Source organism: Dermacentor andersoni, chromosome 11 (genome assembly GCF_023375885.2).
Source record: "Dermacentor andersoni chromosome 11, qqDerAnde1_hic_scaffold, whole genome shotgun sequence".
In the NCBI taxonomy this organism is placed as follows: Eukaryota; Metazoa; Arthropoda; class Arachnida; order Ixodida; family Ixodidae; genus Dermacentor; species Dermacentor andersoni.
This window is the reverse complement of record NC_092824.1, coordinates 98,747,657-98,765,220: the sequence shown is the minus strand read 5'-3', so window position 1 is coordinate 98,765,220 and position 17,564 is coordinate 98,747,657. Positions and strand designations below refer to the sequence as shown.

The 17,564-nt window shown below is 47.3% G+C and overlaps 1 long non-coding RNA gene across 1 annotated transcript in view; it reads left to right on the top strand.

The window, feature by feature from the left end:
* The first annotated feature begins 610 nt into the window (after positions 1-610).
* LOC129386877 (uncharacterized) overlaps positions 611-17,564 on the top strand; it is a 113,022-nt gene continuing 96,068 nt past the window's right edge. Inside the window, exons 1-2 of the long non-coding RNA XR_008614176.2 lie at positions 611-1,831; positions 8,864-8,996. This is a non-coding gene — a long non-coding RNA (uncharacterized lncRNA). The remainder of the gene's footprint in view (positions 1,832-8,863; positions 8,997-17,564) is intronic.

Here is a 17,564-nt window from a genome sequence, read left to right as displayed (position 1 = left end):
AACATGTATGGCGTACCTGATAAAATCAAGCAGGCTAGGCGACCATTTGTCACCGCCCGTTTCAAAGGGGAAGCCATTGAATCATCGTCATCATCATGCCGACATTTCACTTGAATGCGAAAATTTCACTTCTCTATTTAGATTGTTTCAGCTTTATTAACCTGCGCCGCATTCCCCCCAAACTCCTTGTACTACATCATATGGCACATCGTTGTCACATTATTTTTAAAATTTACCTTGGAAATAATTACTGTCGAGGCCTAACGTAAAACGAACCTGGATAACGCGCAGCAATTACTATATCGTTCGTGTGAAAGTTACTGACCGATGTTTGCCTAATGTACCTTGCTCAAGAACAGCTGGACACTGCACTTATGAAACTCGGTGAGCCCGCTGCCATAGCCATAAAGCCGCTTGCACGTCGTGAACGCGGCGTTCCGGAGAGCTGTCTTTCTGCTGTACTCTTTCAAAGCTTCGAATTTTTACGCGCACGTACCAGTGGATTCAGAGCTATATACTACGTGCACTGACGCCTGCAACTGAGCACAGGAGGCACGCGGTCCGTGCAAGGCCTCGAACGTTCGCGTGGTGGCGCTCCCAATCGAGTGACGTCGCCTTTCGCTTCCACTTCTCTGATAGATATTTCAGAATAAATGTACTGCTGCACAAAAAGGGTCACAGATCAAGTGCACACAACAGCGATGACACTCACAAAATTTTCGCAAAACGTGCCACGCCATGCATATCGGAAGCAACGGAATTGCGGCAAGAACCGTCAAGTCTAAACAGACAGTAAAGATAAACGCTGAAACAGGTTGAACTGAAAAAATGGTATTTCAAAACTCTATTCTATTTAGTATCGCGCCGAAACCTCAGTACCGTTAGGTCATAGGGATGTCACAGATTTCAAAGCAGTTACTTTTGTGTTTATAGACCATAGTGGCCCAGTTGATCGATGTCCTCGACACTTGTTAGGTTGAGGTTTTCGCTCCTTTAGAATCCAACGTTATACATTTCTATCGAGAAAATATTAAGTAGGCTCGAGCATGTGCCACTAAAATCTGTGCAATCCCGTGGTAAGCTTGTGGGAAAACTTCACGGCGGCATCGCCGCCTGTCTTTTTTTTTTTTTGCGTCTTTTCTTATTTACCACGCAAGTCTCTTCTCAAGGTATAAGAATGGCTTCTCTGGTACTGCAAGAAGTAATTGCCTACTTCGGCAAAAATGAATCTTTTTTTTTTTTTTCACTTAGTCTCAATTTAGAGCGTGTGGATCCCGACGGTACATGACCACAGTGACATCGGTTCCATGTCAGCATCCAGTTCGGGACAATGTTTTGTTCTCCTGACCCACGTGGCTCCAGGATGAAACTGAGACGATGGACTGACGAGGACGAACAACGAGGACAGCGTATATAACTCGAAGGACATACGAACTACGTAAAGCCAGTTCTGAGCTTTTCAACTGCTGTCGCAGTTACAAAGAAAGCGAGCGAGCTGTCATTCCGACGACTGATCTCTTTCCACGTGCCCTTCAGAATCGGAAGAAACCGCTATGCATAGAGAATATATCCAGTCGCACCCAGCGTGACGGCTTCCAGCGGAACTCGTAAAACAGCTCAGCGTTAGGCGTCAGTATTGGCTCGGGAGAGAAATTGTGCCTATGGTTGCGAGCTGTATGGCAACCGCAAAAAAAAAAAAGAAGAAAAATAAGCGCACGCGCTGTCGACCCAGTTCGTTGGACCTTGCGTGCCCCTTTGTTTCTGCGCTGGCACCCGGGAAGAGAAGCACGCATCTGGAGGTGACATGAATAATGGATGCCCGTGAAAAAAGGTAATCTCTATCTTGTCAGTTCGACTGGCGCCTCCGAGCGTCGTGCCCCCCCACACGAGACAAATCTTGTGCGCGGACCGAACCACACCCCCTGGGCAAGTTTTGATGCCTTTGCATTCACAACTGCACAAGCTGCGACGGCCCTCTCTGCGAGTTGTATGTGCACTTTAGTTTTCTTTCCCCTATATACTCGTGTGAAAGCAGACAAAAAGAAAAATATGCGGATATCAGCGATTACCCGAACTCCGAACTGATTGAGCGCAAAAAAAAAAAAAAAAACGGAAGAAAAAAGAAGAGAGAAGGGCAGCAGCAGCCAGGTTGTCACAGCAGGAAGTGCCAACTTCTTCACTCTTATTTTTCTACACACACTGGTAAGCTTAGCTGCTTACCAGTGCTGTTAGTGTGTTACCACTTCGGTTGGTTGTGTACCTCTAGGATACGTTCCGCACTCCCTTTACGTGTCTTCACCCTTCATTGAATTGTACAGTTTCCGCGTTTTCTTGCACATGCTCATTCTGCCGACTGTGGTGATTTTTACACCTTTCTTTTTTTTCGCTCTCTCTCTCTAATGCTCACTCATGTATGTGGTGCATACATCGTGTGTTTTCATTATGCAATTACGCCCCTCCCCCCGGCCCACTGTAATGCCCGTATGAGCGAAACGTAGGTATACTAATAAAAAAATAATACATCGTCTTCGTGTATTACAGTATTGGGAGTTGTGATGTCCGTAATGAAGTCAAGCCCTGGTATGACCAAGTGCTACAGTTAGCTCGACATATCAAGTAATTCACTATATTTAATCAAACCTGGCCACAAGAAACATTTATGAACATTTCTGATTAGTTCCTCGTACACGATAGAACACAGCCGTACCTCGCATTTGTGAAACACGCCGTGGTGAATTGGTTATCGCAGCAGCCCGCGTAACTCAGCAACACGGTACAATTCGTAGCTGTCTATCGGGTAACGTGTCGCATCGCGCCCTACCTGGTTACGCAATGAAACATGCTCAGGAAGCATGAGCGTCGTCAAAATTGAAAAAAAGAAAACAAGAAGCAAACGAAGGACGACAGACTCAGACAACACGGGCGCTGACTACGTCATCGTCGTCGTCCTTCTCCTGCTCATTATCATCATCATCGCGACCATCATCAGCCTATCTTATATCCACTTCAGGACAAACGCCTCTCTCAGCGATCTAGAAATCCACCCGTCTTGCGCTATCCGATTCCAACTCGCGCCTGAAAATTTCATACCAGTTTTCTGCCATCCTGAACTGCGCTTCCCTTGCCTTGGCGGACATTTTGCAACTCTAATGGCTCCACCGTTTATCTGTCCTACGCATCACTTGGCCTGCCCTTCTCCATTTTTTTTTTAACATCATAATGTCGACTAGAATATCGGCTATCCCCGTTAGTTCCAAACCGCTCTCTTTAACGTGTCTTAATACGCCCAACATATTTAGTTCCATCGCTCTTTGCGCGGTCCTTATCTTGTTCTCGTGCTTCTTTGTCAACCTCCAGTCTTATTCCTCCATATGTTAGTACTGACAGAATGCAGTGATTGTGCACCTGTATTATGAACGACCGCGGGCAAGCACCCGGACACGATTTGGTAATGTCTGCCGTATGCACTCCAACCCATTTTTATTCTTGCGTAAATTTCCTTCTTATTATCAGGTTCCCTTGTGAGTAACCGACACAGACAACCGTACTCCTACACAGATTATACAGGCTGACTGCCGCGATCATACTGCGCTGACTATACAATCTAAATTATGTAATTACCCGCCACAGTGACTTAGCGGCTTAGTGTTGGCTGCTAAGCACGAGGTCGCGGGATCGAATCCCGGCCGCGGCGGCCGCATTTCTATGGGGGCAAAATGCAAAAACGCCCGCGTACCGTTTATAGGAGGCACTTTAAGTATCCCCAGGTGGTCAAAATTAATCCGGAGACCCTGTTACGGCGTGCCTCATAATCAAAGTCATGGTTTTGGCACGTGATTTGCCAGGATTCATTAATTAAATTATGCATTACCCTGACGAGATGCGCACACGCAAGGTATGGAAGGCGCGTCAGCCAGTCGTGCTACTCATCTGTTAGCCTACTTTACTATGCAAGGCGATAGACGCTTCGCTGTTTCTAGCTAAGAAACAAATAATCTGAGATCTTGTCAAGGTACAACAGGCACACCTCGCATAATCGGCATGAATGGTTCGATTCGCTGTTGCGCCTTGCGTGCACCACGTGTCTGAGTGAGTGAGTGAGTGAGTGAGTGAGTGAGTGAGTGAGTGAGTGAGTGAGTGAGTGAGTGAGTGAGTGAGTGAGTGAGTGAGTGAGTGAAGTAACTTTATTTCGGTGTATATGATACTTGTCACTGTACTAACACACTTATTTGTGAGTCAGCGACCATGTTCTCTGAGTCTATTGTCCTCCTTTCTTGATGCACTGCATGGTTTCATCGATGTTAACCTACTAATTCGTACCACCTGACGTTTTGATCAGGAATGCGGAAATAATAACCATAAGAGAAGTCGCTATGGGTGGCTTTTATGGTGCAGGTTCTATGGCCTGGGAGTTTGTTATATTCATATGTCGAGTGTTGATTCTAATGAATTTATTTGGCACAAGGATCGCTAACTAAAATTTGCGTGTGAGAGATAAAACGCAATAATTCCCTGTACCCGATTTCTTTGTAATCCGGTTGGAATGTACATGTATAGAGGCCACCGCTCTCAAAAAGTCCGAGTCCCACACCAAGCCCCCTGCGCGACAACGCAACGGTTAACGCATCCGCCTGGTGGAAACCAGGTACGAATGGACAGAGAGGACCAAGTGTCGATATTTTTCACTGTTATCGCGGTAAGATAACTAACTATTCGAAAGCGAGTTGAAGGAGGCCAGTTTTGTGAATAACAAAATACAGACCTCCCGATGTGGTTGGAAATCTAACCAAGACAGAAGTTTGCAGTAAGATGGAGGCTTGGAAGTCATTAACAGCGGTCGTTGTGATTAGACAAACGTCGTTTACGCTCACCGAAGAAACAATTCCCTCGAGCGATTAAGCTGTGCGCATTCTGCAAAAAATGTCAATTCAATCGAAGTTCCGGTTCATGTTTTCTGAAACCAACGTGCCAACCGGAACACATCGCATTTCGTTTTTAGATAGTGACATTGTATATGAGTCGGTGTAGTGCTCTATACGAGATCGCGGGCTCGAATACAACCACGGCTTCCGCATTCCCGTTCCGACGAAGCGTCCACGTATACGCTGGCTTGCCGAGCGCCCAAAAATCCCACATGGCTGGAATTCGTCCGCACGTTTTCTGTGCGGCGTCCGGCATAGTGCAGCATGTGTAGCTTTGGAAAGTTAAAACCGAAAATTTAAATCCAGTTACCAGAAATTAAATGTTCATTTTTGTATTTTTTTCTGAGAACCACCACGCGTTCTCATTGCACCCTTTTCTAAGGCTGTGCAAGCGCTACTGCGTTTTTTGCGATCTACCGGGTTTGGGAACGTCATTAGCTGGAACGCCTTTTGTGTGTGTGTGTGTGTCTCCATGTGTGCGTGTATTTTTTTTTCTTTTTTTAGCATTTTCCTCTCTGTCCTCTTTCTAACCCCTATCTCCCATCCCCAGTGCAGGGTAGCAAACCGGAGACTGATATCTGGCCAACTTCCCTGCCTTTCCTTTTCATCTCTCTCTCTCTCTCTCTCTCTAACGAAGCCGGTATGCGCCAGACGGGTCCTGCGTGGTAGCTCGTAAACACTCTTCGTTTTACGACGGCCTTTATTGGCTTCGCAGCGCCGTTCCCGCCGTGTAATAACCTGCGAAATGAGACACCTAACCCGGAATGTGCCTATAGTTCCTCCTCTGTTAGAGCGAGCTGGAAGAACTACGCAGCGAAGGCCTTCGGATACCGTACGCTCGGATAGGATCATGCGTTTTTCGCACTTGCGAAGACTGCGTTCCTACCCCCGCGAGACCGTCTCCACTATGCGTGTCTGTGTACGCGTGCATTTTCTGCGTGGGTTTGCGCGCACTGTTCAACAACAACAACAACAACAACAACAACGACGACGACGACGACCCCTTAAGCGCCCTCACCGCGATAGCTGAACGTTCCTTTTTCCTCTTTCGAAGTTATTTAGTTCATTCATTGATGGGAATACTTGGTTTTTTCTTATTCTTTTATGCGGCAGCACTTCTGTGTATAAGCACGCAAAGTTTCCTGAATCTGGCTAGCTGTCTGGAATAAAGGATGCGGAAAGAAATATCAAAGATTAAGGAAAATCTTTTTGGAATTTCTTGTTGTTTAGTAAGTGCAACAGCATGGAAAGTTCGCCCAAACCAACTCGTTAAAACACCGAATCCGAAACTCGTTATCCGGAAACACACACACACACACACACACACACACACACACACACACACACACACACACACACACACACACACATATATATATATATATATATATATATATATATATATATATATATATATATATAGAGAGAGAGAGAGAGAGAGAGAGGGGCAGTCGTACACGCGCTCTATAGACTACTCCTGCTTAACCGCACAGCATGATCAGCAAAGAAAAAGAAGCGCGTGGTAACCTCTATGTTCTATAGTTCAGGCAATGATCTTACAAGTCAATCCTACATTGAAGCTGCAGATTCCATCGAACTTCTCCCGCCGTGATGCAACCTGAGTGTGTCGCCTCTGGTGAGGGGTAGCTTTTACGAAAGCCTACTCAGTTCTTATTGGAATGTCGGACACACCGATCTGTGAGTCACGCAACCGTGAAGGACGTGTTGTGTTGTTGTAATCTCTATGACATCGAACGCGACGTTATTCGGAGACTGTTGAATCGATAAGACAGAAGACCGTTTTCAGAAACTAGGATCCTTGGACCAGGACCCCACGCGAAGCAGATGTACAAAGGGACCCGGGCACTGCTACGTTTCATGAAATCGACTTGACTCAGTGACCGTTTGTAGGCGTGAAGTGATGGACAACCGCTCGCATTCACGCTGAGAGTACCTACTTACCTCCCTCTCCTTTCTTTCCTTTGATTCGTTAAACACTTTCCCCCATGTGGGGTAGCAAACCGGACGTGCGTCTGGTTGACCTCCCTACCGTTACTTCCTTCTTTTTCCTCCTCCTCCTTACAAGTGAAGTAAGGATAAGCAACACAAAATACGAAATTTCCTCTATTGTGTTGTAAATTTACGCTCTCCGGTCATATCAAAACGCAAACACTGTAAGTGTAACATTCTGCGTACTCACATGAGGGATACGATATGCGAGGTTGCAAAGATAGTTATCGTACTTGAGCATACAGCGTCCCACGGCCAGCGAACAACCTGGTGAAACTGGCACTTTATTCGTACCGAACGACGCATGTCTAGACAAAGGTTATAAAAAAGCTTATGAATCGTGTGATAACGCACATATGCTCAAGATACAATCACGTTTTCGTGGATCAGAGATCAATTCTGAAACAATTTCTTAAATACTAACTTCATTCAAAGTACCTCTTTGCTACTTTCATGCCAAGTTTATCTTCAGCCAATGCTGCTTGGAACGGTGATTTGAATTTTGTTTCCAATCTGCAAGTAGAATTGGCAACATGAGAGAGAGAAGAGAGAGAAAGTAAAGGAAGGAAAGGAATAGGAAGGCATACATGGAGGTTGACCAGGTTGCACCAGAAAAACAGCTGAAGCCTGTCCAGCCAAACAACGGGGTTACCTCAAACCTACTTGTCTGACCCAAAGCTTGCCTTTAGAGCTCACATTTTAACTCATATAGCTGATGTCACAGTGTGCATACCTGTCAACCTGTAAACCTTAAAATTCGTACAATTGCTCGAAGATGACATCGAGTGGAGGGGGTGTACGATAGGGACGCGGAATACCACGGATTTCTCTGCCACCTCCCCTTCTTTTTTTTAAATTTTGGCTAGAGTACATACCTTTGGTAAAATACAAGCAGATTTTCATAATAGATGATTTACCTTTATACGCAACACGCACGCAGCAGCGAACTTGAAGGACCAGATTGACAAGCAATGCTTTATTTTTATTTCTTTTTAATGCGAAAGCATTATATGGCCCATTACTCGACGCGGCGTTGTCGTTGGCGGCGTGACCAAAAGATGGTGCCAAAAATGGCCAACGGCGCGAAGAGGAAGAACACGTAAAGAAAATGTTCGGACTGACGTGAAATTTGTCAGGCAGGTTTCTGTAATCAAATCAAATGAAGGCCTTCGGAAAGTTCGGGACATTTCGGTCTGGGTGGGAGTCGAACCCGGGCCTCCGTGGTGTGACACGAGCACGCTTCCGCGAGCCGGCGGTGACTCCAGGGTACTAGCTGACTAAAGGTGTGATTAGAACGTGCGTCATTGAACTCGTCACGTAACTGCCTCCATCATTGTCTCTATCACTGCCACCGTCACTGCCACCGTCACTGTCACCGTCACTGTCACCGTCACTGCCACCGTCACTGCCACCGTCACTGCCACCGTCACTGCCACCGTCACTGCCACCGTCACTGCCATCGTCATTGCCACCGTCACTGCCACCGTCACCGTCAACGTCACTGCCACCGTCACTGCCTCCGTCACTGCCTCCGTCACTGCCTCCCAGGTGTCATTTGCTCTTCGGATTTCATCGGTGCGGTGTCTACTGCGACGTACTCCAAAGCGCCTACCTCAGCGGCAGCTGTGAAATCTGGTCGCCCACGGAAACACGCCTCAGAAGACGACATATTCGCGACAGAGCTACCATTAGGCATCAAATAAGATTGATCGTTCGGCAGCGAAATCATCCGAACCTTTCCAGCCTGTGGCCAACGTATACGTGAACACACACAGCGATTCAGCAGAATGAACTTTAATGCATCTCGAAAACATCAATCGAAAACATTTCACTTAAGCGATTATGATGCTTTCGCATTTCCATACGTAAGCAGTCTTAGGTTTCTCTGCTGATATTTTTCTCTTGTTTTTTTACTATCGCTAATTTTTTAGGACTGTCCTCTCGCCAATTTCGGCTGCTACAGGAACTTGTCTGAATAAACACGATCGAAGAAAGAACCTCTTCGGCGTCGTTTTGCCATCAGAAGGCTTTCAAAGGAAGGACTCGGAAGCTGTCCAGCGAAAGGTATTCGCGAAGATTATTACGTTTTCTTATACCTTGACAAACTGATTTTTGGTCATACTTGACGAAACAAGCCCAAATTCCTAAACTATATGCAATATTTCGGTGAGTTGGCTAGTATGAGTGGGGGAAGGACCTGAAAATTTTAACCATGCAGGAAGCAGGAAAAGTGGACAGTACTCTTTGTTCCGTTGACGAAATAAAGTAGAAGCTCTAAGGACTTCCAGTTTCTTCTTCGTATTGATCTTGACGGTTCCTTGAAGCCTGCACGACGAATTTCGTGAACAGCTGTATAATTCTACTATGACTTTTTTTTTTTTTCGTACACATAAACGAAGGCCCCGTACTTACGACGTGGGCGGGCAGTGCAATAAACCTAAATTGACGTCCGAAGTGCAACCGAGTTTCAAAACCGAGTTTCAAGCGACACCAACTTTCTTTTTCCGTTTCTTATTTATTTTCTTTCCAGCCACGTTGCACTGGAGCTATATCTACTTGCTTCATAAAACGTAGCCTACACGGTTCCTTAATTGGAACGAGAAAGTCCTTGGACCATAGAAGACATCCAAAACCTGCGGACATCATCAGTCGGGACAAACTCTAGCATCAGAAAACTGCAGTTTCGCTTTAGTTGAAAAAAGATCGAGAGAAAACTTCATTTATCACCGAATAAAATGAAAATCAATTACGAACTATGCGTTCGTGCTTTCCCCCTCTTAGCAGCACCTGTTGGCAAGTTTTAACTTTGATAGAATAAATCTTCGGTGAAGCGCCTGGCGCAGGGAGCCTTTCGATGCAAACGGTCTGCTCGAGTGGGGAATCAACACGGTCGACATAACTTGGACCAAGTCACGTTGAATTATGCGTTTGAGCGAAACATCGCTTTGAGCTGAACGAAAACCCCAACGCAAAAGCTACTTGAGCTACAGCGAGGAAAAGAAAAGGAAAAGTAAACAGATCTTCGTGAAAATAGAAATCAAACTTCAATAAGAAACTTGTCTGGCCACTGCGGCGGTCTTGGAAACTTTGGTACCCCCCTGTCAACGTCGGTACGCCGACGCTGAGGCCAGCAAAAAAATGGTTCTGCTCTTCATTCCAAGCTTCGGACGTGCAGGCGACAAACAAAGTCCTGCACCGAAAAAATAAAGGAAAGAAACATGGGACGCGAAGCTTCGCGAAGGGACAAACACATAAAGGAGTCTCTTTTGTGCAACTGTTTAAGCAACAAAAACGAACAAAAGAAGCCGGGAAAAGAAAGATTCGAAGGGGAAAGGCACGCGCACACACCCGCCGGGCTTCAAATAAGTTGTGGAAAGCAAACACGTTACCGTCATTGGGCTTCCTGTCGCATCTCGGCCTCTGCGTCATCCGGCAAAGTCTTCCAGCCCTTTTGAGACCCCCATCCCCTTTCTCCCAATCTCTATTTGCCGTCGTCAAAAATCTCTGGTCATCCCTTCTGTCAAACGTCCGCGCAAACACTCTTAAAAGTCACCAGAGAGAATCCTTTCCCCGTGCTCTCTTTCTTGTGTTCTGACCGGCGCTTCGTCGGGGTCTTACCCCCGCGGGGCTCTGACGCCCTCTCTACCGAGAACCTCGACTTGCCGCACCATTCTTTATACCCGCAAGGGCCGCGCTAAGTATTTGTATTTGTCCCGTCTTCTTCTCGATCTGTTCGCTGGAGAACCGCTAGTGGTCGCGTTTTCCAGCATTTTACTTCCAGTTCTATATTTCGCGACCTCGGCTTCGAAAAACTTGCGACGCCGCCGCTTGCAAGGTGTCGCGACTCCTGCGATCTCTCCGTCCTACCGTGCGGTTCGCCTGGTGAGGAGAACCACAGGCATGCCGTAATTTGCTGCTGAGGCATGCCGCCTTTCAGCGCTTTCTTCTTTCGGCCCTAGGGTGGCATTCGTGCTCTGCTGCAGATAATGCCGCATTGTTTTCCTGACACAAGACGTCGTTTTGTATGGTAAGCGAAAGAGTGCTTGCTGTCGTGAATGCGGGACTTCTGGTCTTCTCCAAATAACTACAGTTGCTTCTAAGTAAGTTATTCCTCTCCACCGCTTCATCCGTTTCCCAACACTCACCAAGAGAGGGAGAGAGAGAACAAGAGCGAGAGACAGAAATTAAATTCTTATCGAAACAATAAAGATAAGAAATAAAACAACAGAATCCGCTGCATTTAGCGATTCCTCCGGCTCTAAACTCATTTGCGGCTACAGCAGCAGACCAATGCAAGACACACGTTTTCCTCCTCCAGAAGTTCTCGGCGATGCACGAAATGTCATCCTTGTTCGCTGCTTTGTATACTTGCTGACTGCGTACAATGGGCAGCTCCACGTGTCGTGTGCGCCTTTTACGTACGTTCTTGTGACCCAGCAGCGTGTTTAACTTCAATGTCTACAACCGAGTAGCCCAACCACAGCCTTTGGCCACAATACTGTCTCGGCTGTGGGCCTAGAAACGCATGCGCGGATATCACCGCTCATGCGTTGATACCTTTGATACCTCTTTAAGTTCAAACACGAGTTCCCTCAGTTCGGCCCTTTGATTGGGATTCAAGTCCGCCTGCTCTGCTAGCAGGTCAGTGGTCTCGTGAATGTCTTTTGTCCCCGTTATTCATGCTAACTCCGGCATGCAAATTGTGCATCATGAACTGAAACCCGCACAACACTGCCGAGCTCCAAATCTGCGCGACAGTGTAGTGGATAGCGTGTCCGCGCTCCCTGTTATATCCCCAATGTCAAAGGCAATCTGTAGTAGGACGAGCAGCTACATGTTCAGTGCAATCAAAGAGCAAGTCGCGAAAAGTGAGAACAAGAGAACGTCGAATATGGACTACGTAGCCCCCAAAGATGCTGTCCAGAAGTACAATGTGCGAATTTGGCTTCCCACGTGGCTTTGACTTACGCGACCGGCATGTCGGTACCGTAGTCTGCTAAATGTCGCCAATGCCAAATACTTTCCACAGAGAAACTGCCAAGATCCCTACCATGTTTTTACGCGTCATGCACGGGCATGTCATTTTTACTTGCAGCCTATTAACATTCGCAAGGACAGTCCTGATCAGGCTCTGGTGCCCTGAAATATGCACCAAATGTCATGCGTGGAGCTACAACACATATACTTGGCCCATCAACTGGCGCTGTTCGTGTGCCGCGCGCAATTAAAAAAAAAGGGGGGGGGGGCAAGTTTAATTTTCCTGCGAGATAGTCGTATCAGCGATACACTCAAATAGTGCGCGTTTTGCATGGAGTCTTCTGTGAATCTTAAGTGTCTCTGGCGTGCACTGTACGTATCGTTCTATTTCCCATCGTTCCCACCTGGAGCAGTATTTTAAAGTCGTGCCGCTAAGTCGACTTCTGCAGGCTTCATTAAAGAGCATCTTGAAGGGGCAGCGCAATATGACGAAGACAGAAGGCTGCAACTTCAAGATGTTCAACCAGTACCAACTTTCCCAAATGTCGATTCTTCATTACAGAGCTCGTCTCTTTCCACTTTTCCTCATAACAAAAGTACAACAACAAATTCTTGACCTTTACGATTGGGTATCACCATATGGTCACGCGGCACGCCGTATAGTGCGGGGGACTCCGGAATAATTTTGACAACCTAGGGCTCTGTGTACCGCGGACCGTGCCCCCACATCCTAGAGCTTAGCAGCGCGACGCCATAGTCACAAAACTACCCCAGCGGGTCTTTTTCTTCCTCCGTGAGAAATCAAAGTAGAACAAACTTCTCAAAGAATGACGGGCCAGCCGGCACTTCCGTCGAACCATCACCCGACCGGCCGTCCCGAACGTCCGGCGCAATCGAAGACGGCGCCCGGTGAAGCACTCTCCGCGGTCGCCACAGGGCTCCGAAATCATCTTCAAATGATCATTCGATGCCTTTCAATTCCTTCTGCCTCCTCTCGTCCATGAAGGGGGGCTGGGAAAGCGGAACTTCAAAAAAGAAAAGAAAAGGAAAAAATGAAGCATCCGAAGAGATGAAAGGAAGAGCCGCCGATGACCCGAACATTTGGACAAGATGTTCTCTTTCGGCGTGGTTGCGGTAACGCCTGCCGGACATTTTCTTTTGACCCCCTCTACCCTCCCTGTACCCTCCCTTCCGCCTTCCATTGCCCTAACGGTCGTATCGAGAGATGACTCTGGTGCTCTGTCTGTTCCGCCTCTGACTCCGGTTTTACTCTTTTCTTCTTGCTTCCTTCTTTTACTCTCTACATTCGGTGCTCTCTCTTCAGCCACGTTATGGTCAATGTGGCGTGGGAACACCGTATATGTGCGGTCATAAACCGTGTCCGGCCTTGGCCGCTCACTTTTGAATGGTGTGAACGAGGCATTCAACAGTGCGTTAGGACCATTTCTGGACCGGCTAAAACCGTAGAAATAAAGAAAAGAAAAATCGACCTCGGTGGCACTGGCATTGAAAACGGGTTTCCGCACGTGAACGACTGCTCTGCGTAATGTTTTCTTTTTAGGCGCCCACAGGAAATGGTCGCGTAAAACACCACCTTTCCTTTTCTCTACATACTTACTTGTTGGAAGTCACACCACAAAAAGATTCACCTTCAAGAGCAGGTGACAGCGAAGGTGTTCTTTCTCTGCTCTCATTGGTTTCCCGCATGCTTCCGAAGGAAACGTTTCAAGAGACCTAAAAGAAACCATTAGGCTTGCTTCGCCACCGATTATGGTGAGTCAAGTGGTAAACAGACCGCTGAGATTATGCGGGCGCATTGAAAATTGTTATTTCGTGGTGCGCCACCAGGCGGTAGTCTAAAACAGTCTACATTTAGTCTGCATGAACTTGTGATGAGTGTAAACATGACACTTCAACCACGTTTTATTCACTTCACCTTTAGAATACCGGCCAGCGTCCCTCGCGACCACTGCAGCTGATGTACGACAACCGCTAAGCCGCAGGCCGTACGTGGGACGTAGTCTTATAGGAGGCGGCTGCTCGCATACCTTGAAAATGGCGTAGCCGGCTGTGTTAGCTACCTTTTCCTTCGCTCTAGCAAATAATTCCCTAAGTAAAACGACTCCACGAAGAAAGGAACCATCTCAGCTGTGCGGAAAGTTCTGATACTGTCAAAAGAGTTTGTTTCAGAGCCTCGCCAGTTCTGGTCCACCAGATAAGAAAACGGATCGCCGCTTTAGCAAATCTTCTGAACGTGATATAGTGTAGTACGAAGGTACATCTCCATCATGACCATTAAGAAACAGTTACAATGGAGGCCAGCGGCTTATGAAGATGGATGCGCTGCCCGTTGACCGAACGATCCCTGCGCTTGCTCTGGCAGCGCGTCTCCAGAGAGCCGGCCCACATTCCGCCGCCGGCATCGCGAATCTGCCAGGGAAGACGCCGACGGGACCGCATCTTTGTTTACCTGAACTCGGGATATGCGTAGCATAAAGGCAGCCTAGAACCCTTTGTTGTATTATATTATCCTTATACGAGAGTAGACACATTCCGTGCACGTGGAAGGGGAAGAACATTAGTCAAATTCGTGACAGTGTGGTTTAGTCATGCTCTCGGAGAATGGTAATTAATTTTATTTTTCCGACTCGTTTCCGGGCGTACTCACATACTTTAGCCGGTGATAATCGCTAGGAAACGGTGATTGTGCCTTCCTCACTGAATTCTCTTTAACGTATTCAATGCTTCTTTCGGGAGGTTAAACTTACCGTTCACAGCTAGCATGGTAGCCCAGCTCTTACTCTTTCTGCTATTCAACACGAGGCCGCAGGTTCGATTACCAACAGCAGTGGCCACATTCCGGTAGGTTAGGAATAAGAAAACGTTCCAAAACCGCGCTTCTGGTGCACGTTGAGGAACACTAGGTGGTCAGAAAAAAATCTGGAGCCTCCGCTACGGCGCGTCTCATATTTCTTTCGGATGTAAATCCCAGAGTCGGTGAATCCAAGAAGTTGGCATCCCTCCGTAATCGGAATGGTGAAGCCAAGGCGGGCTCCGAAATCCGCGACGCAGTGAACCGCCGCAGAACTCCAGAACCTCTCCATCAAAGGAGCCCACTGATCAAGGTTGTTCCCGTTAACCGTGTAATGCCCGACACACTTACACATTAAGGAAAATAAAAGCAGCTTGTTCACCATTATTACTGGCCGTGGATAGTAAATTTGTACAAAAACGAAAATGAGATGTTAGGTGAGTTATAACCTAATTAATATATTAATTAATTAACAAGTAAGTGATTTGCTGTTATCTATTCTCAGCGTATCAAACACGCTACTAAAGGCGGTGCAACTTCCCCGCACTTAACTCAGAATATTTAACTATCAAGACGTAGTAGCACATATGATAAGTTGGGGCATGACGAGCGTGAAGCTTGAGACAAGTGCTGGGATTGATTGCTTGAGTTTCCAACGCTCAGTTTCCGGATGTCGCTGCCTTGTAGGCTGCGCCATCCCTCGGCGAGCTGCAAAAACGGCGTATAAACGGCGTGGCCTCAGTGATCTCCATCGTGATCGTAGATAGCGCGATGTCGGAGGCCACATTGAACCCTGACCATGAGAGAGTAACTGAAGCGAGAACGCCCCTTCAGGCCACCTTCGGCTTATTAGCGAATAGTCGCACTGATTTGCAGCAATATATGGAATTCCGACTTGTTTTTGAAGCTGTTTGTACCCTACCGAAAGTTTGTAGACGAAACCTTATAAGTGCTGAACACTGGGACAGTTGGTATTCTATACAGACGAAAAATTGCGCGAAAGAACAAGGCACGAGCAAGAAACACGATGAGAGCGCAGACAAGCAACTGTAGTTTATCGTCAGAAGCAGAAATACACGCCATGGTACAAGCAGGTGTAAAAACCTAACGATTAGAAGCTAAAAATTCAAGTTCTAGCTTACGCAGCATCACACGTGGCCTCGCAACGCAAATATCATAGGACTTGTGAATAAAGAATGCTTCAGCGATCTCCCGCGTAGTCCTATCTTACTGCCTAGACAGCACCTTAATTTAATTCATAAACGGTTCCCACTTCCGTTCTTCGCAATGAAGGCACAAATTAGACGACAGCTGCCCTTTCAACGAAGCTCTCTGGTCCATTATTCGATTATTCAGACACCGCCCTGCCTGGCAGGTGAAAGATTACTGAGTAAGTTAAAATTGGAAGCAATATGGTGTTGGGCTACTGAGCACGAGATCGCGGGATCGAATCCCGGCCGCGGCGGCCGCATTTCGATGGGGGCGAAACGCGAAAACACCCGGGTACTTAGATTTAGGTGCACGTAAAATAACCCCAGGTGGTCCAAATTTCCGGTGTCTCCCACTATGGCGTGCCTCATAATCAGAAAGTGGTTTTGGCGCGTTAAACACCATAATTTAAATTTAAAAATTGGAAGCAAAGGGTGTGGTGACAAGAGAGGTCAACGCTGAAGAAAATCCGGTCGCTAGTATTCCGTATCTGCACGCCTCGTCTAACCGCATGAGGCATAAGAAGGTGGGAAGGCGATTTGGTGTAAATGTCGTCTTTCCAGCAAGAAATAAGTTGCACCGCCTTTGCGCAGTAGTAGAAAGAAAGGTCGAACGAGATAAAAAAAAGAAAAAAATGGAGTGATTGGGATTTTAAACAACGTGACAGGCTGGCTGGGTGTCGAAAGGGTTGTAGCGCATCACATTTCCCTGTCCCGCGGGAAGTGGTACACCGGACTGTGTTTGAAAAACCGATTAATGGAGCACAGAGCTTCGTTGAAAGGGTGGCCGTCGCGACATGTTGGCGCGATGCAGCACGCAACCTGTTTGCTAGCAGAAACAGCACCCCGGCCACTACCAGGCGTCCCACAACGCGGGCACGATTTGGAGTGCCACCAGGGGGCGTTGGAGGCGACGCGCCTGCCATGACTAATTACTTATTTGCAGCCAAACATCTCTGGAGGCGCGGACAGCGAGACCGCACGACGACGGCGCGAACGCGCATAGAGCAAGCAAGTTTCTGCGGAAGTGCGTACAGGCGCTTCCTAAGCTACTCGCGCGAACTCAGCTGCAGCACGGCCGGAACACAACCAAAAATATACGGGTATGACGCGTTTGCGTCACGTGACTTCCTTCGCAGTCCGCTTTTCGCGCGGCTGAGCAGCTCGAACTGCTCTCGACCGCTCTCGGCGTCGCAAACGTACTCCTGTTTGCATGACAACGCTTCTGCTCCTGTTTGCCCATTGGAACGTAGATACCCTTGAGAGAGCGCTTTTGGGTACGCTTCTGAGTGCTCCTGTTCGTCCAGTGGAATGCGCGGACGTAAGAAATACAAACAAGCTCCACCGACAAAAACGCAGTGATGTTGCCCTTCAACTCTGAAATAGAGTCGAGAAACAATCTGTTCACGCGTTTAAAGAAACAAAAGAAAAATTGAAAGACGAAAGCACAGTGGGTACTGCGCAAATTCCAACCATGTATCGCCTCGTATCTGCACAGCAATTTGACGAAATGCGGCATGCTGCTTTTCATTCTGACCACCACAGAATAAATTTGGGGCCAATTCTAGCTAAAAAAAGACGGGGGGGGGGGGCATTAGAATAATGTCTGGAGGCTGAAAAGAAAGTTAACGTCCA